At 40.0% G+C, this 27,900-nt stretch overlaps 1 protein-coding gene and 1 long non-coding RNA gene across 4 annotated transcripts in view; one reads left to right on the top strand and one right to left on the bottom strand.

Annotated features, from left to right (window-relative positions):
- The window catches only part of mafa (v-maf avian musculoaponeurotic fibrosarcoma oncogene homolog a (paralog a)), a 76,916-nt gene extending 51,218 nt beyond the window's left edge, over positions 1–25,698 (top strand). For all 3 annotated transcript variants that reach the window (XR_004656814.1, XR_004656813.1, XM_034872937.1), the window contains one exon: positions 24,779–25,698. The gene's annotated coding sequence lies outside the window, so the exon portion shown is untranslated. The remainder of the gene's footprint in view (positions 1–24,778) is intronic.
- Positions 70–21,658, bottom strand: LOC117945462. The gene is made up of 3 exons (XR_004656817.1): positions 21,629–21,658; positions 8,226–8,231; positions 70–165 (listed from the first exon to the last, which is right to left on the bottom strand). It is a non-coding gene; the product is annotated as an uncharacterized LOC117945462 (long non-coding RNA).
- Positions 25,699–27,900: the final 2,202 nt, after the last annotated feature.

Genomic DNA, 27,900 nt, shown 5'->3' with positions numbered 1-27,900 from the left:
AGTGTAGAGAATAGTGAGTTACATTAGTCAATGTGTGAAGAGATAAAAGTATGTAAGAGCGTCGAACAGGTAGTTCTGTGTCAAATCAGACATTCAGCACCCCCACACAGCCAAAACGGCATGATCCTCATTTCATAACGCCTCTGCAAAGATTCAACTGTGAGACTAGCAGTCAAATCAGGATCCTTAACAATAAGACAAACACAAACAAACAGTGATTAAGTTGTTTAATTAAAAAGGACAAAATCCAGCTAGCATTCAATTTCTTACAAAATGGACTTGCTAAACTAATGTGAACATATTTTTTAAAAGACATGAATGCAAATCTTCCTACCCATTCCTTCTTCCAACCCGTACAGACGCTTGGGCTTTGCCTCTCAGCATCAGATCTGATGCAAAAGCACCCTTCAGCGTTCATGGAACACACCGGGCCGAGCAGCTGCTCCGCGGTGCTTTAAGGTGACTTAATATTATCAGCGACAATGGCAGCGAGTAGTATAGAGGCTGATTGGAGTGGTGAATGGGTCAAACAACACAGGACTTTCAACCCGGAGACCAAGGTTTGTGCCCTGTTCTTATCCCGCGTGTCACTATAACATTTATTTTATAACAGCACCCATGATCTTTTCCTAAACCAAACTGTCCCGTTCTTGTCCCGCATGTCAGTTAAATGTATGTCCCAACCCAGAGCGTCCAAAGTGATGTGAATAGTCCCAACCAAGCATGTTTAGATACAGTAAAGTGTGTTTAGAAATGAAGCTAAAGGAGACAAAAGCAAATGGCTAACTGTCTGTATTTGACACAATGGGAGTGAGAATGTGTTGAATCTGCACACAAAGCGCTTAGATGTGTAATCTTTGAGGTCCAATGTGAATCCTAAGTTGTTTTTATTGTTTTAAAACTGTAAAGACTGACTGAAAAAGATGCAAAGAGCAGAAAGTTGCTTGGTCCATGGAAGCAGTGGTTGCAAATCTTCAAAGTAATTCTTTACAGCTGATTCTGCCTCTCATCTTTTAATCTTAGAACAGGGTCTCAGAAAGTGTTGGTCTCTATGAATATGTAAAATGACTCTGCACTGATTAGTGTGTCATAGATGAAGAACTTTTGCAAAAACATATCTATTGTTCTTTACAATTTAAGGATACAGAGACATCTAAAACACAATACTGTTCTTCATTTTGAAAGTATCTGGCTCTTTAGTATTTTAACCCTTGAGACATTGCAACAACAGCATCTTGAGCTCCCTCAAGCTGGGGGCTAAGTGGCTGAAAGGACTTGGAGAGACTTGTGTAGAGACTAAAGACATGCCTCTGTAAACACGCATGCATCTTTGCACTGCTCTTACTTCACACACAAGCTCTACCCCGGCAGATTCAATAAACTGTTTCTTTTAAGTGTCTCTCTCACTTTTATTCACTCTGTGTATCTCTTGCTTAGCTCTATGTACCCGTGAAAGGAAACGCCTTTCTCTCTCTCTCTCTCTCTCTCTCTCTCTCCTCTTCAGAAGCAGTGCTCAATCTTGCGCTGCAGCGCAACAGGAAGCCGTTTAGAGTATAGTCCCCACCATTGTTCCAGTCTGTTTCTCTCAAAATGCTTTTATCGCTTCTACTAAGCGCTCTGCCAGGGGAGAAACAAAGATTTGTTGATAGTTCGTGCTGCTAAAATTGCACCCTAGAGGCTTGCACACTTAACATGTGGAACATGTAATAAATTAAGAACAACAAGATGCAAACTTGGATGATGAAGAATGTTTTCTGTGAGTGATGACAACAGGGTCGTGTAGCAGGGACACTACAGTTTCCTCTTCATTATCTCAGGGCCCTCACTCAGGCTTTCCTGTCACTCTCAAACTTCTCCCTTCTCTTTTCTTCTCTCTAAAACGTGGGCTTTTGCATTATCAATAGGGGATAGGGTTCATCTCTGAACATTATCTTCCAGTAACATCATCTCTGAACAAAATATTAAATAAATTAATTTAGTTGCCAAAACCCCAGAAACTATTTGGCATAGTGTCTCAAAGCCCAGTAAGACTATTTGCCGTACACTACTATTATTAAAAGAGACGACTATAAAACAACAAAGCAAATTTACTGATCATCAAACAAATTTAAAAATAACTGTTCTTTTTTGGGCCGTAAAGTCCAAACTAGATTTAAGAAACTGATGGGTAAATGAGCAATAAATGAGAAATTGTTTTGTGCATATTGTAATTCTTGATAGCATCTTTTATGGAAAATGAAGAGCACAACATGAACATGCCAAAAAAAGAAACCTTTAAAAAAGTGTAAACCAACAAATCAGCGTAATAACTATTACAGAAAAGCTATCAAATACAGATCAAAATGTTTCATTAAAAACACAACAAAATATTGCATCATTTATATCAACAAAACTAAGATTGGATGGTCCAGACCAAACATAGATGAAATGCTCTTGTTTTTCATCACTGGGAGTTTACACATGTAAAGATCATTTCTTTCTTAAAATTCCAAAAAAAAAATGTATATATCCATACATATTCTATTGTGTCACTCTGAGACACTCATGCTTTTCACCCTGGAATATGATTTTAGGACAGTCTGTTTTACATTGTAAAACAAACGCATTCTGTCACTGCATGTGTGGAGTCATGTATCTACTGTATACACAACACATACTCAGACAGTCATTGTCAAATGGGTGTGACAGCCCCTTGACCTCTCTTCGCTTGTCATGTTCAATGCTTAGAGTTTAAGTATGTTCCTTGACCCTTGCTAGGCTAAGCTGCTTTTGGATAATCAATGGACATAAGTTAAAGTTAATTGCCATGTCACAATGTCACAGACACCACAGGCTGGCCATCGAGATCTGTGTGTGTGTGTGTGTACGTGTGTGTGTGTGTGTGTGTGTGTGTGTGGGGGGGGGGGGGGGGGGGGGGGGGGGGGGGGGGGGTTATAAGAGGATTACAGGGACCAGATGTCTGTGTGTTTAGTTTTGGCTTTAGCCCAGACAGGTTCAGGTCAGACGGGCCGCGACGAGTTAAAAAAACCCAACACAAACAGAATTCATGTTCCTTGAAGTTGTACAGCCGTTCTGTTAGAAGCTGCTGTGTTCCCAGGTGCTGATAGTTACAATAATGAAAACCATATCATAACAACAAGATTACAAAAATCTCCCCATGACTTCAAGAGAGTGCTACACTAACAAGAAAGCTAGTTTTCTTTTTTAATGTAAATAATTCAAAGTACTACTTGAATTATTCATCAAAAGTGGCTATAAAGCCAAGGGAGCTCTCAATATGGCTATATTCCATCATTTGATGTTCTTTATTGTAGGGACTAAATTAATTTATTGTAAAAGACTTCACTGGATTGGGTTGTTGACGGCTGCCAAAATACATAGTGTGAATGTATAATAGGGGCTCATAGAGTTGCCACTGTGTCTACATGGTGTGACTGCTTTGTGTACAGTAGTGTAAAGCTGTCCATGATGTAGAAATATGCAAATATGTAGAATCTGTACTTCAGTTCAGTTATAGGTACGGCTGTTGGAAGATGTTTGTGTGCAGATTAAGAACCTCCTTGGGTTTCCTCTTATGCATCTGCCTTGTGGGAAGGAGCAGCTAAGATTGAGCTGTACCTGCTCACAGATCAGCGTGTAGGCCTGTGGCTGTCATACTGGGGGGAGACAGAGAGAGAAATTTGAAATGTAGCAGATGAGAGGCCACACAGGATATTACAGATGTGCTTCCTATTTAAACCCCCAAATCCCCAGCCGTCAACTTTGTAACATCCATCATAAAGCCCTCCTGTCCTCTCCATGTGATGAAGGATGTGGCTGAGGAAAGACCTGTGCTGGTTACCACAAAGGATTTAGGACTGGAGCTACTTTTTCGAGGCCTGAACCTGAGGCTGGAGGCATCCAACTGTGGCAAACTTTTGTCACCATCTCTATTCTCTGTGACTCATGTCCCCTCAGGCATCTTTGGGACTCCATTACCACTGCATTTATTGTGGGAATGTCAGGACCTCCATGTGTGGAGAGTTTGTGCCTCAGATTGATGGGCAAAGGTCTAACTGTGACCTGGATGACTTTCACTCTTACTCTTATAGACAGATTTACATGGAACAGGCATTAGGCTTTAGTGCATCATGGGAGAGGATTGTGATATCCCTGGATGCAAGGTGTAAAAAGGGGAAGGGTTAGATGACTGATTACCAAGCCTGGGCATCACAAATTTCATGTCTTTAAACTGACATCAGAGCTCAAAAGTTGAGAAAAAAAGATGATTGTGATACGTAAAGTACAAAAGATGCAAAACTATGTATTTTGACATAAAATAGTAAAAATGGAAAGTAAGAGGGTTGGACGTGATGGTATTCACATGCCTAAACATGATTAAGCCTCAATCTTTTACGGCAGAGCCGCATTGTTGCACTGAAGACTTCTAATCTAAAGTTTCAACAGTATCCACTTTTGAAATGTGGTCACAACGTGGATTAAGTGCAAAAACACCACTAGATCCATATACACAATAGACATGGTTTTATCGTGGTTTATTCTACATTGTCCAAAATCCCATTCTGCATTTGGTTTTAGTTGTCTACTCAACTAATTATCCTTAAATTGGTAATAGTAAACTTTTTATAACAAACAACATCTTTGATGTCATGCTCACATAATTGACATTCACAACAATTTATCAGCAATATAGTTTGATTTGACAACAATTGTGATATTGTTGGGAGAATACATATCACATTTGTGAACTGTAGAGATTATTAAAAAATTTTAACAGCCCACCCATAACACAAGCAAGACCTGCTAAAGGTTTATGTCTTCTGGTGCATTGCCTGGTTAAACCATGTAGACCTACCTTTAATAGTGTAGGAATGCATCCCACTTCCCCACTACAGGTACACATATAGTCGTCAATTCATTGGGTTGAGAAGGTTTTTGTGGTTGTTTTTTTTTCCTTCCAGAGAAGCAGTACAGAGCCCAGAGCAGAGAAGCTTTGTAATCACAGTCCTGTCTTTGCCTCTGCATTTCTCAGTCTGTGTTTTCTGTTAGTATTGGAGCTGACATCCTGTCAGTAGAGGAAGGGCTTTGAACCTGAGGGCTCCTCTCTCTCTACCAAAGGCTAATCGCTACTTCAGAACAGGGGACTGCCTCTGAACAAACATTTACAGCTTTAAAGACAGGGTTGGCCCCTAACGATGTAGGTCAGCGGGGTGTTTCACAGCAAGGCCTTTATGGAGACGGATGCCAGAGATGGACAAATAGCAGGACATTAGCTGTCAGCAGCACCATCAGGAGCCAGATCTGGGCAAACTGTAATAGCTGTTTGTTGGTGGAGAGGAAGAGGCTCATAAAAGAGGAGACTCTTATCTTCTGTGGACCATGTGTGTTTGTGTCACAGCCAAGACTGACCGCAAGGAAAAACAACCAGAACAGTCCAGGCCAGAGATGGACTGCACTCCATCTGAGAGTTGCAGTGCATTCTCCCTTCTACAAGGATGAATTATATTACTACACAGCCACAGGCGTCTTTATAGCGCACACCACCGTACTTGATATGTAAACACAGTAAATACATCTTTCCAGGAAAGTGTAATGTAATGCTAAGGTTTTTCTGACAGCATAATCAGTTCATCCAACAAGGTTTTATTTTGTGACAGCACTGAGGGTCTTTCTCCGCCTGAGGTGCTACGCTCTCCAACTTCACATGCTCACACCTTTAACGACTTCCTAAATGTCACAAAATGTCAGGCGCAGGAATAAAAGCATTGGACCTCCTCCTGCTTGCCAGTGATCCTCTGTAGTTTTTACTACGCTACAGTGCTGCTGGGCAGGACATATGCACTCAGGTGTGGCCCAGATTTCACCGGACCGACTGGTGACATGATTTAATGCACTTGCCTCTAAGGAGCCAAGTGAAAGAGCTTGTTGTCAGTGAAAGAGCTCGGATTGAGCACAGCATGCCCTTACAAATGTATCCTTTCTGCATGCTACTTGAAGAAAAATCATCCATCACATTCGGTTTCATTCACTGTAACACTTCAGATGATAAAGCATTCTCTGTAGTGAGCCAACAAGCTCCCTCAAAAAATGCCACAATGTACATTTTTCTTTGTTTCAAAAAGATTTAAAATCAGTGTAAGATGACTCTTTATTCCCGAGGGAAAGGAATACTGCTGTGATAAAATAAGCATCAACTCTGCTCAATTTTCCATTGAGCAAACCAGGCAGCTCATCTCCATTAGTGTTAGTCTAACCAGCCCCGCTCTGGATCACTTTAGCTGTGATCTCGCCAGAAGCCAGCTGGGTGTTATGTGTGTGTGTGTGTGTGTGTCAGCACATGTTTGTGTGATTTTGTGAGAGCTCAGTGCTCTGAGCCCTACAGCTGTGAGAGATCTGAGTGTAAGGCCATGATGGGGCTCCGTTAAGCTCAACAGCGTGAGCCTGTATCAATTACGCTGCAACAGCGATACGAACACAGCGTGCAGTCTTCAAAGACAAAGACTTATGACCGCCCAGCGTCTCCTCAGTTCCTTTGGCCACAGAGTCAGCTGGATAACCTTCAGACAACACACACTAACTAGAGAGCATAAAGACACAGAATGATAATTTTTTATTTATTTTCTGCACTCTTTTTCTATATAAACGACAATTCAAGACTTGTGAGCACTAATTATACCATATGCAATGTGTGATTTATTGTTTGACTCGGTTCCATATTATACTCTGTAGAAATGCTTTGTGTACCTCAGTTCTTTCTTTTGCAATAGAAATAATGTGAATTGAAAGAGAGAGAACGAGAGAGAGAGAGAGAGAGAGAGAGAGAGACAGAGAGAGGGTTCCCTCGGTGTCCTGTGACCTGCCTAACCTCTTGGTAGAAAATCTGTGGTCCAGCGCTCCTTTGAACATCTATAATCCATGTACTGTAGGTCTATCTCTACTTCCAACCCCTTTTCTAATACCTTTGTACTTCTATATTCAATACCATTCCAAAGGCAAGGAGATGCATTTGAGAGAGTAGTCAGAGTTTCGGAATGCAAAACTGTCATGCATTTTATGTGTAATATTTTCCTAGACTCCTGGTTAAAGAAATGAGTTCTGTGTGTGTGTGTGTGTGTGTGTGTGTGTGTGTGTATGTGACTTTGTGTCTGTGTGTAGGGCTTGGTAATGAATGAAGGTAAATGGCAGGGTATGAAGCACTTCCTATCGTAATTTCACACTTGTCAGCTCTTGTGAGAAAACTTCACCTTTACACAAGGATAGCAGAACAGGCCATAGAAAACAGAGTGAATATGTCTCGATGTTGTGGGATAAATTCTCTATGCAAAAAATTTCCCTTGCAAATATATCCTATTCTCTATTCTAATAAAATAGTGTGAAATGTAGTGCAGTTTTAGTTGCCAATCCTTAAAGATCCTTTGATTCATATACAGTATTTTGCATTAAACGTGTCATCTGGTTTCCTCAAGCTAAATGTCACTGTTTCTTTATGAAATTTTCCAGCTACAATTTGTAGCAAATGCAGGAAAAAAAGATAATTCATTGAACATTATGGAGAAGAACACCTGTTGAGTATAATTTAGTGATTTAAAAAAGTGGATAGTTTTATGTATTGTTTAATATATCTCACATAAACATTTATCCTCAGCATAAATATTTTGCTGCAGTATGTTCAAAAGCAATTTCTTGTATTCACCAAATTATATTACTCAAAGCTTTTCATCGAATGAAGTTTCAAAGAGTCATTTTTGAGGAGGCACATTACACATCTGAGTCTTCCTCCGTTGGTGCAGCACAATCTGTAAAGCTCCTTGTACTGAATGCTTCATATTGAAGGAAAGCAAGCTTTAGTCATTGAACCATTAATTCCAAATAGAAAAACCATGGCCTCATCTTCATCAGTACTCTATCTATTTAAAACAAAAGCTCACAATGACACAATACAGAAAAATTTGAAACAAATGACGATGATGGAATAATGCACAAACTTTAGAAAATTATCTGAGAATGGAATTGAGTAATCCACATGTCAAGTTTATCTATTTAAAATGCCATGTAGGATAGGAAGTGTGAAGGTGGCACTGTAAGTGTGTGTGAGAGTGTGAGAGACACAGAGTAGGGAAAAGGAAGGGGTGAGTAGAGGGAGGATATGAGAGCCTTCTCGGGGGACCTTAAACAAACTGACTAAAGTGGTCCTGTTTTCTGATCAGGCACAGAGAGGAGAACACTTAGCACTGCTGGAGACACTCTAAAAAGCCACTGAGGAATTAGCCTGTTACTGGGAAACTTCACAGCTCCTGCACAGGGCTGTGTCCCCGACTAGGTAAAACGGAAAATAGAACAGGCAATAAACAGCAACAAACAAATGCACGTATACGCACACCCATCCATCCTCCACCCACACTCAGTCACATATACACAGGTGCATAAGGACATGCTGTATGTATGCCAATAAGTGCACCGCTCATGATAGCGGTCTCAAACCAGAACAGATAAACACGGAAACACACACAACACAAGATACCATATGCGCTACGGTCTCTCTACGGGAAAGTGGTAGATAATGAATGGGCCCCTCACACACTACAGAAAAGTGTCGCAAGTGACTTGGGACAAGGAAAAATATGTTTTCACTGAGGAAAAGCAATGACCTTATTCCTTCTCCGTGTTCACATACAGTATTCTTTTAGCTGCATCGCCAGGTTTGGCCAAACAAAGATGAGCTTAAATTTAGGACCCATGATGTCAACACAAACAGGATAGAAAGTTCATATTTAATTAGGTGTCCCCCCTTTTCTAAAGTTCATTTCAATTAGTCCCACCTCAGCCCCACTTTCCGGTCTCAGTGATTTGTCAATGCCTCAACTTCTATATAGCACAGTGTGGTCACAATGCAGCATGTAAATGTGTGTGTGTGTGTGTGTGTGTGTGTGTGTGTGTGTGTGTGTGTGTGTGTGTGTGTGTGTGTCTGTGTGTCTGTGTTTGCATGTGTGTTACTGTTTATATTTTGTGTGTGACCTCGACAAAAAAGGGCCTCCTGTGCCCTTGACATTTCCTTCTTGTTTTTATGATGAATTGCAGGGGTTATTTACTAGTTCATAGAGGGATTCACAGATCCCCACTTTGTTCCCAAACACTCGCAAATAATGCAGAAACATCCATTGTAAAAACAATAACTGCTCTGGAACTTTTTCCATCACACCTAATTTTAAAAGTAAGATTTTCTTTTGTTAATTTATTCTATGAACTGGGATAGTCCACAAATACTACATCTACTATAAATAACCTCAGTTTGTTTAACTACCCAACTACCCATAAAACAGTATAAATCATTTTTTTAAATATTTACTTAATTAGTAAGTATATGTCATTTTTCTAAGTTAGACATTGTTTATTACTTTTGGAAATAATGATGTCTGGTACGTCTGGGTTTTGTAAAATAGTTTAGATGAGTTGTCGGTCTGTTTTTAAAGACTCAAAGAACAATAATTGTGAGTATGAAAGTAAAGCATAATAGCAGATGAGTGGTGTTGTTTTAAAAATTGTATGAATGCTTTTCCTCTGTGTGTACTGCTTGTTTTCACTTGTGAGACACGTTAATAATAACCCACCATTTCCTTGTGATTAGCAATTTTGTTTTAGCCGATTCTGATTGAACTCATCATCATTCTGATTTTTTAAGCAGCAAAGCATGAACATTTTAATGTATTCTAACTCTTCAGTACTAAATATTTCAGAAAGCTGCAGACATATTCAGATATACTGTCCGTCACTGACCTACGGTATACAGGCGCCATGGTTAGATGGCCTATATGTCCTATGTTGGATCCTGAAAGTGTACTATGTCTACTGTGTACATTTCGTGACACCCTCACATAAGCCAATCAATCAGCTGTAATGAAACCCATCAGGTCACCTTTGAAATTTATCATTTTTTTGTGCACGTAAATTGAAACGCCCCATGATGGGATGGAAACTAAATTTAGATTGCCTATATGCTAACATATCTCTACCCCTACTCCCCTCAAAAAAAGGTTTATGAATGATGCTGAGACGCCGAGTCCATATGCTAACGTGCTTGTGACATGTAAAATCAAAAGCCTGATCTTGGTCATTGGACTTTGTCTTCATTTTTCCCCAGTCATAGTTATATTAGCAGTGTAAGTGTTATTCTTAAAATGTATGCACATTTCTACAAGAGTCAGCACACAGAATCAGAAAGTTTTAAAGGTAAACATAATGTTGTTTTGTTGCTGATCAACAAAAAAAAAAAAGAGCAATCACCTGACTGTTTGACTTATCTCCTTCACCATGTGGCGTGTTTCTCTGTGTGTTTCTGTCGCCTGCAGAGGTTTGAGGTGCTTAGCATCTCTTGTTTGCACACAATCCGTCTGTGATTATTGCCCGCTCCAGGCTTCATGCAAAGTGATGGGTCTTTTCACAAAGCAGATTCATTTGCATAGATTTTGCCAAGAACCTCTCAAATCTTAAGGAGTGTGCTTAAAGACGAGATGAAGATGAGCAATCATGACGACAGATCACCTTGTTTGTGTTAAAGGCGGGCAATATCAGTATCAGCTGAGTGGCACGCAGTAAATTGGCTCTTCAAGTCAACAGCGGCACACAAAAACTTTTATCAACTTGTTTTGATGCAGATGGGAGAATTTCCAACCCTTGAGTGGATTTTCAAGTTAGGGCTTTTTTGAATAGTCAGGCCAAACCTGCGTAACTGCAATCAAGGTCCGACTACACGGTTCATTTTCTGCAGATGGCACACAAAAAGTCCTTATTCAAGCATTTGCAAATAAATAAGCCTTTCTTATGTATTTTTGATTTGTTTATTTATTTCTTTATTTTGTTGTAGTCATTTTTTTCTGCTGAACACAGCTGCTTAGGCCCCTCCATGCAGAAAGGCCCAATATGGCTCTGTCTGTAAATCGGAGTCCGGGGGCCACAAGACAGAAAACAGGGGAGAACCACCCGGTGAAATTTAGCGCACGATGGCTCCCAGCGGGCGTCATTTGGGGAACAGAGTGATTTTTTTCTTACTTCTCTCATTCCTTTTTCCTGCATGGTGAGCAGGTTGGAAAGCTCAACCCTAACATTGCTGCTGACACAACCACTCAGGGACGGCTTTAACAGCTCTCTTAGCATGGCACCTGTTATTGAGCCGTCAAAGAGAGTGAGAGAGAAAGAGAAGGAAAGAAAGAGAGAGAGCCAGAGAGAGAGAGAGAGAGAGAACATGAAAGAGAGTCCTGGAAGGGAGGGAGAAGGAGGTAGGTTTGAAAGAGGGAAAGAGTGAAACTCAATTGTAATTTCAGGGCTGTCACACTTCTGAGAGCCGGTAATTCTGCTGCCGTATCGGTGAATGGGCGTACTTGGATGCTTCTCCGTGCCGAGACTGATCTCTTCCCTCATTGTCCAGACTAGATAAAATGTATACAGTCATCACAAAACAGAATACACTAAACTGATTATAATTAGATCCACATCAGGCTACTTTGTAAACAGAGAGCATAGTATGGTGGTCCCACTCCTGCTTCTATTTCATTGTTGTGTTTCTCTGGTTTTAATGCAACTGAAATGACTTGGAAACGCCAGTATGCCTTTTATGGAACTCTTTTCATTGTCTTCCTCCACTGAATGATTTTGGCTTCTTTCTTTTTTTAATGAGTCATAATGCTTTCATAAAACTGATAATGATAATCATGAAGCCTCCCTGTGCCTCAACTTTCACCAAGATAAGAAGAGGTAATGATACAAGATTTGTTCCTGTGTTTTTTTTATTGTAATGTATTTTCTTATGCGATAATACCAGGAAAGAAGACATATATAATTTAAAGATACAAATACTGGTAGAAACAAATACTTAAAATTATAGGAGAACAAAGGAAGAACACTGGTTTATTTTCTCTCTAAGCCAATCATCAGAAGTACACGGCTGTCCATTCAACCAAAGCAGTGGCATTCCTCTGCAGAGCAATCAAAATGGATTAAACCAACCACGCTCCAGCTGCCTCCATGCAAATCAGATATGCCTGTGATGATGATAATCAATCCATAATAAAATAACACAACATAAATCTGATAGTGTTGTTCCAACAATTTTAATAACATAGATTTAAATATTGCCATGTGCACTGGAGTGATTTATTGATGAAAAAATGCTATCAAGCTTATATACACCCCGGTTCTGGTGGCTCGCCAATAATTCCATTAACTGCATTGTTCAAACTCATTATGTGATGAGAAACACAATAATAATCGCAGGACTACATACGCACAATTTCTCCGTTTGAGCTAATCACTTTTGCTAGTATTATTAGTCTCTCTTCCTGTCTCTCTCTCTCTCTTTTCTTACTCCCTTGCTCACTTCGTCATAAATCCTGGGAGAGGCTGTGTATAAATCCCTAGTCCTGAATTAGTATTGTAATTTCTGGTATCCATGCATGCTTTGCCTGCGCAGACTACAGAGTTATTAATCTGCGAGGGGACAGGTGCCGTAGAAACAATATGCTGAGCGATCGGCCCCACCCGTGCCAAAGCCCTCACTGCATTCAATTACAATTCATAGAATGGACTGAAGCCCAGTATTAGAGAACATAACAATTCTGAAAGCTGAAGATATTTTATGTTTCATCATTATAAGTGATAAAGAAGTGAAGTTTTAATTTAGTTTTTAAATATAATACGTGTATTTGGTTGTTTTTTTAAACATAGAGATTAGCACAGAAAATATATGTTACTGTACAATTGTGTTGCCTCTTTTGAATCTCAGAGAGTCAGGGTTGCTTTAGAGTCCCATAACGTGTGATATTGTGTGGTTTAGCACCTCTCCGATAGAAAAGCTGTTACACATGGCCCACTGACAAACATGACAGATGAAACACTTTGTTTGCTTTTGTTTAAGCACCGGCTCCTCTCCTAATACAAGCCTTTTAAGTGATCAAAAAGGCCTGGAAATATTTGATGTTGTCTGAGGAGAGAGCGGGGAAGCAGGAGGAAGTGTCATCCAGTGATATACAGCTCCAGTCCTCTGTCACACAACGCAGTGTCTGCTGGGAAATAATCTGACATCTTGTGCTCAACACATCCAAGCGATGAGTAGAGAAGTAGGTGGGATAGAGACGGGGGGGGGGGGGGGGGGGGGGGGGGGGGGGGGGGGGGGGGGGGGGGGGGGGGGGGGGGGGGGGGTTGAAGAAAGGAAGAGTGATAGGACAAGGAAGTAAAAGAGAAGAGAGAGGACAAGGGAAGTGGGAGTGTGAGTAGGACAGTGAAAGGAGAGAGAGGACACAATTTATTCGGCAGGCCCGTCTCCATCATGTCATCGCCTGTCAGCATAGATTTAAGAATAAAGCCTCTGAGAGACCTTCCAGAGCTACATTCAGATCGATGCTCTGGCAACGTTGGCCCAGATGTCACTGACATGCATCACACGGCTACTGAAAACACAACCCCTCTATGACCGCATGACTGGAAACTACCAGCGACCCCTGCCCTGAGTTTGTAATGGGACACGGCACCATTTTCCAAGGACACAGTTCTGTCTTATATATCGCCATCCACAAGCATGCTCCTCCGCACCTCCACAGGAGCTAGCGTAGATAAGCTATTAAACGTTGTGCCCATAACTTGAATATACCAATGGGGATGGAAAACTGGAAGTGCATATGGGCAAAACCATTAGAGAAAACAGAGAGGCAAAGATGAAGATATAGTGACGGGATGAATAAATCGAGTCATTAAGCATGTGTTTGTGGGAGCCTGGCTCCCATATGACGGTGCAGGGTGGCAGGATGCTTCTGCTGCCGTTTTCCCCGTAAACAGACAAACAGATTGGCTCGTTTGCCTCTCTCCTCTGGGCAGCTTTTGCCTCCTGCTTTCTGAGGAACGCTTAGGACTTTCCTCCCGTGGGTCTCCGAAGAGACTACTACTTGTGCTGTAATTTCAATTTGTAGCATGGCTCCTTTTAATAAATCTAGAGCACTGTCAAGTGTCACACTAATTTTGAAAGCAGATCTCAACCCATTTAGTCTATAAGTGGCTGTGATTCAAACTGTCACTGGTTTAATTAAAACATTCACAGATCAAAATGTTCTAAATAATTAAAAGATGTTTTAGTCGAAGAACCGGATTACTTCTTAAATAGTTTGCTCTCCTTTCCCTCATTTTTCCTCAAAGGAGCAAGCTATACAGCACTTTGTGTACCCTGTGAGATAGATTAGTAAACCTATCTTGTGTCCCTGTGCAAAAAACATTTAACAGTTAAGTCAACTGCCAAACTGTTTCTTAAATGTCATTAAGGGAGAATGAACTACGTACTAGACATTTTCCTGTTTTGCAAGGGAAAAACGTGGGTCTATCTCTCCGTGGAGCGAACACTAAAAAAAGTATTTAATCAAGAAGAAAAATACTAATCTAAAGTTGTTGGCAATTCAAACTACATTTTCAAAAAAAACATCAAGTGATTTATATCCACAAATTGGCTAAAATATAAAGTAAAACTCCAAGGTCAAACGTGCATACTTGTGGCTTCCTGCTGACCCAGCCGTCTAGGACATGTGCCATCAAGTCCGACTGTTTCCTGTCACTGTCTGTGTCTGCTGTCAACTAGCGACAGGAAAGAAAACTATGGAAATGAACTTTTTTTCATTTGTGTGTTTTTGACAGAGATGATACTACTTTAAACACATAATAGATTGTTTATGGTTTAAAAAAAAAATCATTGTCAAAACTGTTTAAATGTCTTAGCCTTATAATAACAACTAAGTGTTAACAACCCTATCTGCCAGCAGAGTGGAACAAGTTCTTTGGCCAGTGGAAAATGAAAAGCAATCTGATTTCATCTCCGCTGCACAGAGAGGAAAACCTACCTCTGAGTTCAAAACCATGTGAAAAGCTTGAGAGAAAAAAACCTGAGTTTCATAGATGAAACTAAGATCAAATTGTTTTTTCCTCTCACTGTAAGTCTCTGTTAGACACAACCGTTACTTTTACTTGACTGCCTTTACTTCCGTTTCTTCAATCCTCTCACTCTGTCTTGTCTTTAGATTTCAGTGTAGAAGGAAATCGTTACATGAGCGATGGTCCCCATCAGTGTAGTGCATGTGTTGTAAAACTGTCAGCCACTGACAGATTGACTGACATGGTCAACCCTTCGATCACAACCACAGCGAGGGCAGGGGGAGAGGGAGAAAGATACAGAGTGAAAGACATGAGGGAAAACAGGTGCAGTTAGAAAGTCATGTTTTATTTAGTTTTTGTTCTTTGAGCACTGATCAAATCTGGCACTAAACTAAAACCATAAAACAAACATGGTTGATTTTAAAGGAGTGCAAAAGAAGAAAAAAAAAGACTGATATATAGAGGAGTGTTTGCACGTAATTTCCAACAGCTGTTGATTCAAAGGGAAAAACTTTATTTGGTCCAGATGGTCTCAGTCAGAGGCAGAATGAGAGAGCTGACTTCATTGGCTCCAGCCATGTGTTTTTCCTCCTGACAGAAATTAAAATGGTCGTTCGTTTGTCACCGCTCACTACACAGCTTAAAATGTAGCAATGAAACGTTCCTTGGCGATAATGCACCATAATTACTCAAACGCCTGTTCTTTATCTGCAGCAGAGGGAGGACAGAAGGAACATTCTCCTCAGATGAGATTTTAGAACATAGAGAGCTTACAAAAGATATAGCGCACAGTCAAAAGTATTGTTTTTTCCTTTAACCGGAGGAATCATAGGTTTGCCATCTTCCTTCTCAAGACCATTGAAAGTGACAATTCTTGTATTATGTAACTTTTATTTTTATTTTTTATAGACACAGTAAAGGAGAGTTTGGCAACAGCTTCTTTAGCTGGTGGGTGAGCCTGAGTATCTCAGCCTCCAATCAGATGTAACATGCTGTTGTAGTGTGGTGTAGTGTAGCAAGTATCAGGGTGTGATAAATGTATTTATTTTAGCAGTCTGATGGATATTGATCTCCTCAGCAGCTCCTCCACAGGCTAGCTTATGGGACCCTGGAAAGGAAGAGAGTGGGCGGCTTTCTAATAGCACACATCTCACACCTCACAAATGAGGTGAAAAACACACTGCTGTGGAGGTGTGAAAAGGTTAACAGTGGTGTGTGACTGCCAGTTAAACGTAAAATCAGTCATTTATCGGAAATAAAAATAAGAGCATCTCAGCAGTCACCGCCACGGAGATGAAAGACCGAAGCATGACAGGTGTTGAGTCACGGGCGGCACGAAACTGACACAGAGCAGAAAATACATCCTCATGCTGTTTTGTTTTTTTAAGGCTGTGTTGCACATCCAAAGACACACATGAGTAGGCGGGAGAGGTATGGGCACGTAAAACTAGACGTGACTTGTGACTGTTTGACTCAAACAACCACTACAACATATTCTTCCCTGTAGCAATGCATCAGCCGTGAGTGCTGCTCAGAGAATCATGCAACAAGATATTCAGGATTTTTGATTGTGAGTGGCCTAAACTTGGCCGCGGGCTGAGGCCAGTCATACGGCTTCATGAGAAGTATCACAGGCACTCGTTTTTCACTTTAGCTTTACTTGTATAATTTTCTCTTAATCTCCATGTCTCTGTCAACCTCTCTCAACCTTTCTGTGCTCAAAGGTTAACAGAGCATTCATTGAGCTTTTTTTTAATGGATGCTAACAAATTTCAGCTGCCAAAGACTATAGACAGCAGCCTCTTTTCTTTTATAGATGGAGCATTTTATATTACAATGTACAAGAACATTTGATTCTTCTTTTCACATTTTTTTGTTCGAGATAACCATTCCTATGTATTTATGCATCTTCAAAAAATGCTTTTGGAAAATACATCTACGTTTAGATTTTGTTCCATTATATATTAAACAATGAACAAACTAATTAGACACTACTTCCATTTTTGATCAAATATAGCATTTCATTTTGTTTCAAATAAACAAAGCATCAACTCAGAAAATATCACTAGGAAACCTTTTTTTTATTTTAGAAGCATTCAGAATTATACACAATAAAAAATTATAAAATACTATAATTTAAAAGGAAATTCTTTTCTATGTCCTTAGATACAACTTTTGTGTGTACATGTTTTTTTTTTATAAGTTTTATTGATTTTCAAGAAAAGAACAAGGAAAGGGGAGAGGGAAAACGGAAAATAAAAACCTAACAAAAGAAATAAATTAAAACTAAATATAATGAAGATAAAGAACACAGCTCATCTTGGATTACAATAATGTTCCACGGCCATGGTAAGGATGGATACTATAAACAAATACATCTTAAGATAAAGTTAAACAAATTTGACATCTACAAATCACAATTTTCACAGTGAGGTCTTATAAAATAGCCAACGTCTAAGGGTTCACATTTTTTAGATGATTCACTATCGAGACCCATGTCTTATCAAACATGTCTCCTCTGTCTTCAGTATAAAATTTCAGTCTTTCCAGATGCAAAGTGTTTGAAAGTTGTTGCAGCCACAAACTATATAAAGGCACAGAGTCCATTTTCCATACATGTAAAATTAACTTTTTTGCAATCACCATCCCAAATTGAATGGCTCTTCTTTCTGATTTATTACTGGAGTGGAGGACACTTGTCGCACCCTAGATTGCTACCAAGGGACAGGGTGTGTGTACATGTTTTAACAGCACATGATTTCGATAACCATGTTGAATAAGGAAATAAATGAAGGAGATAACTTGGTAAGTAGGTGAAATTTAATTAAACACGCTTTCACGGTGCTACATAACAAATGTCAGTAGAGAAAGGAGCTCAGTTTGCACTCAACTAGAACTAGTGAAAGACGTTCACTTCACAGTGTGATTGGCTGTGCAGAGGCTGCTAAACGGCCGCCGATTGTGAAACACTAAATGAGTGCTGTTCCGCTCTCATTGTGGCTTATTCTATAAACACAGGACCTGATTGGGTAATCGGCGTCTCCACTATGGTCTCTTTAACAGTAAATGCACCCCGGTGAACTGGAGCTTTCCAGAGTAACTCTCAAAACATCCACAGAGATAAGGGATGAGTACTCCTTGACTCACTGCCAATATTAATAGGGAATTTCCACAGCAGTCGTATAGGTGCAGCGCTAAAGTCCATCATGATGAGTAATATTAACTCTGCTGATTGGTGATCATTTTGGGTCATGCGTGCATATAGTATGAGTGTGATTGAGTTTCTGCCACATTGTGCTTCACATTGAGATGAAAAGAGGAAGGATAACTAACAGAGTCAGTCAGGCGAGCTGCAGTACAGTACATTACTCCTTGAAGTTTTACAATCTCACTTGACCCCACGGACTAAAAAATGTACAACGCGACTCCAAAAAAGGACACTCTTAACCTCTCTTTGTTACCGAGGACATGAATTGCAAAACAGTGTGTGAATGTATGGCTATATCTTTGTGCACTCTGAACTACAGTAATAGTGGTGATCTAGAATGGGAGAAAAACAACCACTGTGAAATGTTTGTTGGTAGAAGACTAAGTTTTTAGTCAGTGAAAAGATCAGTGGAAGATCATTTGGAATCTTCAACACGTCAAAATATCTGTTCAACTAACCTTGCTGGATAACAGCGTTTTGTTCCCTTTGCAGAAAAACGAAGGTAGTTCAGACACAACTTTTTATATATGACTTTGTTTCTCTGCTTTCTATCTTTTTACTTCACCACGTCAGCTGTCGGCTCATGTCTGCTGGTGTATTTTGCATATCATTTCTTTATTGCTCTGTACAGATCAATGCTTGTGTGCACATGCCTGTGGTGAATGCGTGTGTGTGTGTGTGCGCGTGTGTGTGTGTGAGTATAGTGGCTCTGAGACAGAGTCAGTGAGACAAATAAGAGAGAGGCTATCTGCAGATGAACCACAAGCATTTGCATCTCAGGAAGTGCGTCTGCCACATGGGACAGTCCCAACACTAAGAGTCTTAGTGCTTGTATGTCCTATTTTATATATACACTCATGCGCGGGATACGGACACGCTGTTATGAAATGTTAACGCAACGCCTCTATAAGGCATGGAACATGGTGGCTAGAAAATGTATCAATGCGGTCTCAATTCTTTAATTGGAGAATATATTAAAGTTTTAGGTATGTCACAGTATATTGCTCAAACAACAGTCCGTATCTAAGTCCTTTCTCAAAGCTACATATTTTTTATTTATTTTTTTTCCATTATTTTACTTGATGTTGTGTTATCCATCTTCCTCTTCCAGTAATAGAGCATTAGATTTCCAATACTCATGGAATGTTTTTCCATCTTTCACAGATCAAGACTTCATGGGCTTTTTAGATGAAAATATTATCAATACAAGATGAAGCATCAGCAAAAAAAAGCAGTGACACATTGCCAACATGCTCTTGTTCCCGGTGCCAGCATCAATAATTCAGCCACTAGCTCATAATTTTATTTTCAATGCATAATTGAGGTCAACCATTGTTTTCTTCAGCCATTTATATGTCAAGCAATTTTTAAACAATAAGAGGAGCGGTCTATTAAGCTTTTAACATTGCTTTTCCACACTCCAGTAGAAGGATGGAAAATATGGACAGTGCGCAGGGCCAGTCTCACTCTATTTGTGCTTGGTAATGTTTGGGGGGTGCTTTCAGGTGTTTTCTCTCTGCACTTGTAGCTGCTGTAAGCATGAAAGTCTTAAAACGATAACTGTGGGAAAGCTGTGGTGAGTAAGTGAAAAAGTCTACACTCCACATTTAAAAAGTGTGGTTTGGAGAGGAAGGGGGTCTCTGGGTGAGGTTTCTATATGTGCATTTGTGAATGTGCTTATATGTGAAAATTGTGTGTATGTGTACAGTGTGTTTGATTGATTTTTATTAAATCATTTTTTAGATACTAAGTTCCCTGTACGTACAGTATATAAATCCTTGCATTGCAGAATCTGCTTTAAAGGGCCCTGCCCCATCCAGTGACGCATTATATGACCCGATTACATTTCGCAATTGCTTAGCACTACTGTTTTATAAATATTGATTTACTATTTTAATTACATGTTAATCTCAAAACACATAGGTGCCAGTGTTACGACTCTCTCAAGTCATACTGCAAATTTCCTGTTTGCAAATATTTATTGAGGATGGCATCCTGAGAGGGCTATAAAAGTGAATAGCAATCATTAAACAGAGACTAGCTGTCTACAATATCTGCACAAGTGTCAATATCTGCAACACAGGTCAACCAAGCTACTAATCAAGTACTTGTAATCTTTCATATGCATCAACAATGAAAAGGTTTAGTTGAAAAAAGGGGATCCATTCTATTTATTCTTCATATCTGAGGTCATTGGGAAGTTAACACTCTCAATTTTTTGTTACAAGTTTCAGTGTGATTCTAGGCCTTACTGACACAGAGCTACAGAGGTTAGAATAGAGAATTTCCGTCCAAGTAAAGCATCTGTAAAATGACTTGAAAACACTACTGTAAGCATATCAGATGGGCTACACACAAAACTAGTACCATAGCCACATGTCTCAACTTAATACAAAAAAAATCCAGAAGAAAAACACTTAGAAAATGTATTTTTTATGAAGTTATTTCTACAGATATGTCTTTGCGTTTTTCTTATTTCCTTTTGAAAAGTGCAAAGGAAAAAGCCAAAAAAGTGCAGAATACAAAACCTCTCAAGTAAAAAAACACATCCACATCAATCACACACATACTTGAAATAACTATATACATGTATAGAAATAAGTAATTACAAAATTGATGAAATGTTGAAATGCAATAACTAAGGCCCTGTGTTTGCTTCGACACAGCTGCAGCCATCAAAACCCAAAAACTGTTTAGCTTTCTTTCCGTTGAAACTTGGCCACAAACTACAAGATTGTAAGGGGACCAGCTCGTTTTGGATAAAATGGCTTGGATGTTCTAATTCCTTGGATTGTTGGCCATGTAGGAAGAAAAAAAAGTTTTCGGTGATCTTTCACCGCTGTGAATAAAGACAGAAGGAAAAAGGTACGGATGCACACTCGACTTTAGAACCTAGCGGCGCAGTAACTTTCTGTATTTCTTCACTTCATAACAGGATTGGAACCACTATAAGTCCTCTTATGCTTTGTGTGTGGGCTTAATTGAATCATGAGACTCTGAGCTTTCAAATGGAGTGCTGCATGATCGTGTTTATGAAGATTTAATGCTTGTAATTTATGACAACGTTTAAGTGGAGAAAACGTTTTCTCTTAAGTGGAGAAAACGGTCCCGTCACCGGGACGGTGTCGGCCATGAGGCTTTCCCGATGTACTGGTTCGTCCCAATCCATTTAGCCATTTAAAAATTGAGGAATGAGGTTTGTTTTGAGAAAACTGGTCATTAAAAGAGAGACATGATAAAAGAGCTACAATTAATACCGTTAGTAATACAATTCTTGACTCAAACAATTGTTATATAGAAGATTAAATGGGAAAAGCCTGACAGAATGTTTGACATACTTCAGAATTGCCTGGTCTGTTTTCATTTAAATTGTGTTGTAATACTTTATTTATACACGTTATTTTTTACAGATTAGATAACCAGGCTAAAGACCTGCTACAGTGGTTACTAATCTACAACTCTTTCACTCTGCAGCTTTCACAATGGGAGTACCCATGCAACCTTAATTGTTCTCCATACAGTTGGGGTCAACAGGTTATGTGAAAATGTCAGAACTGCCTTCCATAAACTGCAATCTGAGGTTGAGGTGAACACTTGGACTCTTAATTGACACAATAGTTTTGGGGACAAAAGACATCTAAATTTCTGATTATCAAATAAATTTAGATAACCACCATTATCTATGTTCTATAGCGCTTGTGAAGCGCTGGCTATCACCATTCTTAATTATTTCCCAAACTGATTGCTTTGTGAAGCGTAACTTGCCAATACACCAGAGGGAACCCAAGATTGTTGAAATGGGGGCAAATAATGGAACAGATAACTGGAGCTATTTTCTTCCTTCTGCAAATTGCTTTATCTCCCACTGGCATTAAAATATGCCATCATACAGTTAGTAATTTGACAGCAGTGTATTAATGAAGGATCATGGACTTACTGTTGAATGTGGTTATTAGCTACAATAGGTGACTGTTCTGACTGCCTGAGAAAGATGTTTTGTATTTCTTTTCTGTTCTGCACTCACGTGAGTTTACATTAGGAGCAGTCAACAAGAGTCCTCATAAAACTACCGGAGTTTAAAATTCCAACACAAAGAGAGCGGAAGGAAACAGACATCAGCGAAAATATATGAATCCGGCATAATTTCCTGTGGCACTGAAATAATCCCGGAAGCGTGAACAAGTGTTGCAGTTTGTGCCATCAGAATTGGAAAGTAGAATTTGCCTGGTATAAGGTTATAATCCAGAAATGAACCCTATGAGCTCAGTATGCTTTTCTCTCCCTCCCCTCCTTTAGCCTTGCTCCCACCCTTTCTATTGCTCCAGCTTTTTCACTCTCATTCCAAATCCTTCCATCACAAAGATATATTGAAACTGAGAATGCATTAGGATGATTGGGAAGCTGACAAATTAAAAAGGAAATACTGTATTTTTTGCAGGGAAAAGCTGTAAATTTGGTACAATAAACAACACAATTTTAATCTTATATGACGTGTGTGAAATATTTACTTTAGACAGGAGTGTGCAGGAGTGTGTTTGGGAATAATCCATTTAGCTTTTAATGTTTGTATGGTTTGTTCCTGACATCAAGGTTGCTGGTTTAATTGAGCATGCACTGGACCCAGGGCTGAGAGAGCAGGCAGAGGAGCATCGATAAACTATGAAATGGTTCCAATATGGCCAATCGATGAGGCTTTGTGAGCAGCTCTCTTGGGGCTTTGATTTTCCTCTCAAACAACAATCCAGGATCTCTGCTCTTCAAAGGCAAACTCCATCTCTGCTGTTATTGTTGTTGTTCCTTCCCCCGTGTTTGAGTGATGTCACTGAGGTCGATTTTATCCATGTCCATAAAGGCTCTCCCACACTTGAATCACCCGGGAGACGGCTTCTGCTGGTCTGTGCAATGGTAACAACAACCAATAAAGGTCAATCTCCCATGGTAATGGCCAATTGGGTTTGTTCCCATTATTGGCCCTCTGATCCGTGGTCAACAGATGGAGAGCTACCATCTCTGACACAAGTTACACTCCAACCTTAAAGAGGCTCAGCTTTGTCTCCAAGCACTGTTGTGTGACTCCACTCTCTCTCCCTCAGCCTGTGTTAGCCAGCATATCAGTCCATCATGTGCCGCTCTTGTATAAGATTAACCGTCGCAGTAGCATCACAGGAGCGCTGCCAGTGAGGGCTAACTGTCTAACCATTTCAGCTAATTGTCTCATTAATGATTCACCGGTGTTAGGAGGCTCCAGCACTTCGCTGTGGGGAGCAAATTGTTCTGATTGGTTTGCCTCTGTCAATTATTGATGAGGCAGTGAGCTGAAGTGCTAACACCTGGCTTTGGAGGTCCAAATAGCCCTGCATTCCCATCACATACTCAGTTATCACACACCCTGGGACCACATTCAGACTTGAATGGTTAGAGTCTTGACTGTTGCTGTTCTCTGGGAGTGGATGTAGCATGCCCCGGGGGCAATGGCTGTGATCTCAGTTGTAAGGATATTAGCTCATAGAACATGGCTCACTGCTGCGCAAAAGGTGGACAAAACAGAGACATATAGCTTGCAGTTATTTGTGCTGTGGGGGTGAAGGGCACTCAGGGATAATGTCACATGGAGAGAGGCCATTGAGAAACTGAGTGAGTGTGATGATACCACAAATGACAGTAATCTTGGAAATAACTGTTGATAATACTGTAATACTGTTAGGAATTAAATTATAGTCTTGATTCTATCCTTTATTAACATATGTTGTACAAGTTGTCTCTAGCTCTTTTGCAATACTATAATTGTGTTGGCGATTATAAAAGTTAAATATCCTATGGCTAATAAATAACACCATCTTTGAAAGAAATCAGTGTATCAAACTAAGATAATAATTTCTGATTCTACTGGTCTGAGTGGAGCTGTAACACTATGCAATGCAATGTCAATACCTGCTTTGTTTATGGTGATTTATAATGGGTCCAGGCTAGGCACCTTTACAGTAGGGTCATGTAATTGGATCTCCAGTAGATAGTAGCTGAATTCCACTATAGTCTGTGTCTAATGGCCCACCCACAAAGTGCTCCTTCTGGCTACATGAATCATCCTTACACAGTGCACAAGCTGCTGAGGGGTCCCAACAAACTTGGTGCATTCCAAGACACAAAAACAGAATAATGAACAGTGTTTTGTGAGTGAAACAATCTGAATAATAGAAGGATTTAGACATGGAGTAGATTCATCCACACTGAACTTGCTCGTCTCTCCTTGGCCCTAATTGAAGTTGATTAAAGAGTCACCCCCTATGCTGACGCCACTGTCACTCTGAATCTCAGCCAACTGGGTTTGCCATGTCCACTCACAGGGTGGTCACTCTGCCTTTGTTTTTACACTGGCACCAGGGACAGCGGAGCCAACTCCCCCCCCACAAATACTGTGACTGTGATTCACTGTGTGTCACCATAAACTCTGGACTGGGGGATGGAGTTTAGAGGGTTCTGTATAGCTCACAATAAGGACTTCACTCATTGCCCCATGGTGCACTTTATGTGTCTGTGTGTGTGTGCGTGCGTGTAGGAATGGAATCACTACACTAAAGCGTGTGAGAGAATTGTTGTCGAGGTCACACTTTGATGCCTTCTTTTTCTTTCCTGGTCTAACCCCTCCTCTCTTCCTCTTTCTGTTAACAGATAACCCAATGACTGAGCAGTGATGACATCAGACCGGCTGACCAATTGCACGAAGACACCTACAAAGCACAACGTTCAAAAATAACACTGAAGAACAAAAGACAAGACCCGCTGAAAGTCCTACAGTGAAATTCTTGAAAGCCTCTTACTACTCCTGATTCTCTCCCTAATATTTTACCTCCAGCTTTTTTCTACAAAACACGAAAGAAAAAAAAAAGACTCATACTCCTGAGATGGTTGACAATGTCAGATAAATACACTGGAAGGACTATTTTCTCTTCGGAGGGAAGATCATTAATGCATGCCTCTGTAAATAGATCATAATAAAACCCAATTCTTATTCCTAGTATAGGAAACATAACAAGTCGTTCTCATCAACTTCACAAATCTTCATGTCTGTGGATTGAGTACTCATGGTTCAATATTTTCCATATAAAATAGGTATTCTTCTTATCTCCTCAGAGACCATGTACTTATTGTTTCCAATATCATTTCTCTACTCTTTGGAGTTATTTGGACTGTAAAAAGTGTACTTCCTAATCTTCTTATTCTCTTAACATAACAGCCTAGTCTTCCTTTCCAATATCCACACTAGAACATGTAAATAGAGATGAATGAGGACAACAGCATGGAACAGACTTTAGTGTATATTTACCACTCCCCTAGTAGATCACAAATCGCAATATGTGGATATTTCAGTTAACCATTTTAAAAGTTTTAAATACTTGAACTTATTTTCTGATAGTTAAGACATAGTCCTAGGTATCTTGACTTTTCCTATGTATTTAAATAGATGCATAAAGGCATTAGCTATAGGTAATTATATTATTTGACTACCTTAGGGCCTTAGGGTAGTCAAAGGCAGCAATCCATTTGGTATCATCAATCAGTTCCATCAGTTAACAAATGGTCAAAATGAAGAGGAAAAGACAATTCACTAAAGCCAGTGCCAGTCTACCTTGGTACTACTAAATGTTATTTTTTAACTTTTTATATTGTTTTATATTGTTATTTACACTTTATGCCCCAATACCTACTTATTTAATCTTTCCCATGGCAATAATAGCCCTCTGCATCCACATGTGTGGGTTGTAACTGCTGTGGCAAAGTTGCTGTCAGCCTGTGAGGGCCATTTTCTTCTTTGCATTGTTTGATACGGTGCTCGGATCCTGAGCCTACACATGGGGGAAAAGAACACTTTATTGATTGCAATGTAGACACGAGGACTCTGACCTCCGTCTTCTATGGACTACAAAGATAACCAAATGGACTGACATAATATGCCAAGCCAATGAAGAGACAACCTCACAGGTTACCCCGTCACTGGAGAAGACAGAAAACCTTTGCATGGACAACAGGGATAATACTACTTGTTGAACACCTCATCTCCACTTGTGCATCCTCTACCTCTCACTGTTTGCTGTGCATCTACATTAGGAAACCATGACTTATCTGTGACTCCTCTACTATCTCAACAGCCCACGTCAATACTGCATGTTCCCAGAGCCTCATGAGAAAAGTGTCCATTCTTATGGATGCACATTGCGATGGGGAAAAAACAAACACTGGTTCACTTTGACACCAACGCACCCTCAAATAGGAGCGCATCATTAAAGAGCGCTCAAATATGTTGCTGTATATATGTACAGAGTATCCCCTATGAATAGTCTCAGATGCTGTACTTTGCATGTTGACTTGTAGATGGCAAGTGACCATTACTCATAAAAGAGGTTGTGCAGGTAGGCCTAGTCACTCTTTTTTGAGATTGACTCACTAAGCCAATGCAAGCTCTTTGTCAGCTTTGCATCTACTTATTTTTGGTAACAAACACAAAACACAAAATAAACTGTTTAACAGACCCCCGTTTCTATTGTGAAAGGTCCTCTTCCGCCAAACAGCAGCACTGATAGATTTTAAACTCTCTGAAGGAACACATAACCTCGCCTTTGATGTCAGACAGAACCTGGTCACAGTGAGCGTGGTTAGGAGAGAGAGGAGAGAAGGCAAACTGGGGCGCTCCAATTAAGTGGCAGCACACAAAGTGGCATGGGGCATCCTTCCAGCAACTGTCTATTCATCCTATGTCAAAGGGATTTGCACATCTCAATGAGTCTACGCACTGCCAGAGAAGTCCGAGAGCAAAGCTGAGGACGGCAGCAAGGCTGGGGAGAAAGGATATGAAAGGAAAAGAGACTATTTTGACCAAAATTTAAGCTTGTACTAAGCTTATATACAAATATTCTCCTTGTCGGTCTATGAACAGATGGCCTATATAATATTCTTTTCTGATCGGCAGCCACCTTGGAGAGTTCAATAACCCCTTAACCTCAAACTGTTAGACCGTTATGCAGCTCTCTGGGCTGTCGTGACCTCACGTCCTGTCTGAGGTTAACACTGTGTTAATGAGCATGGCCCTCAGCTCTACCAGATGTTCAGCCCTGTGGTTAAATACCTGTTACCCTTCTATACCAATGGTTCTTCAATGCCTGTCCACAACAGCTGTACTCTTTCACAGATGAAGCTCCAGTAACAATTTAACATGTGAAAGATCATGTTAAGTAAGGAGAAATTAGATTAAAACTGTGTATAACAGGTGTGTTTCCCCTTTTACAGAACATAATCAAACTGATTAAATTCTAGTCTATGCATTTATTATCAAGAAAAATAGTAATTTAGAATACAGTTACAGTACATTCATTAATTTGTATGTCCCCTTGTGCGGGCAATTTAAATAAAGAAATCTTCTTAATTCAAATACTGTCAGGGCACACTGTATCAGATGAGGGTATTTACAGTCAACATGTAAACAAACTTGACTTAGCAGTGATGAGTTAAAAAAGATTTATAATAGAGGAAGGATGAAGATGTCACTCAAACATGAGACGTTGTATTTGGTAGGAAACAAGACACTGAGCAAGTGCTTGTCTTCTCTGAGCCTCAAGGCTTTCCACTTTTTTAGAAGACAAACAAAACTCAATTCCTGCACAGCTGCAGGCAGTGTGTGACAGGTTGATTTGTTTTTCTTTGCTTTTGAATGCAAGTACTGCATTGTTCTGCCCTGATAGTCAGGGAGCATGACTGTTTTACCTGGCAATGACACTGACCGGGGTCAGCAGCACACA

Source organism: Etheostoma cragini, chromosome 1 (genome assembly GCF_013103735.1).
Source record: "Etheostoma cragini isolate CJK2018 chromosome 1, CSU_Ecrag_1.0, whole genome shotgun sequence".
Taxonomy (NCBI): domain Eukaryota; kingdom Metazoa; phylum Chordata; class Actinopteri; order Perciformes; family Percidae; genus Etheostoma; species Etheostoma cragini.
This window is presented reverse-complemented; position numbering and strand designations above follow the sequence as displayed.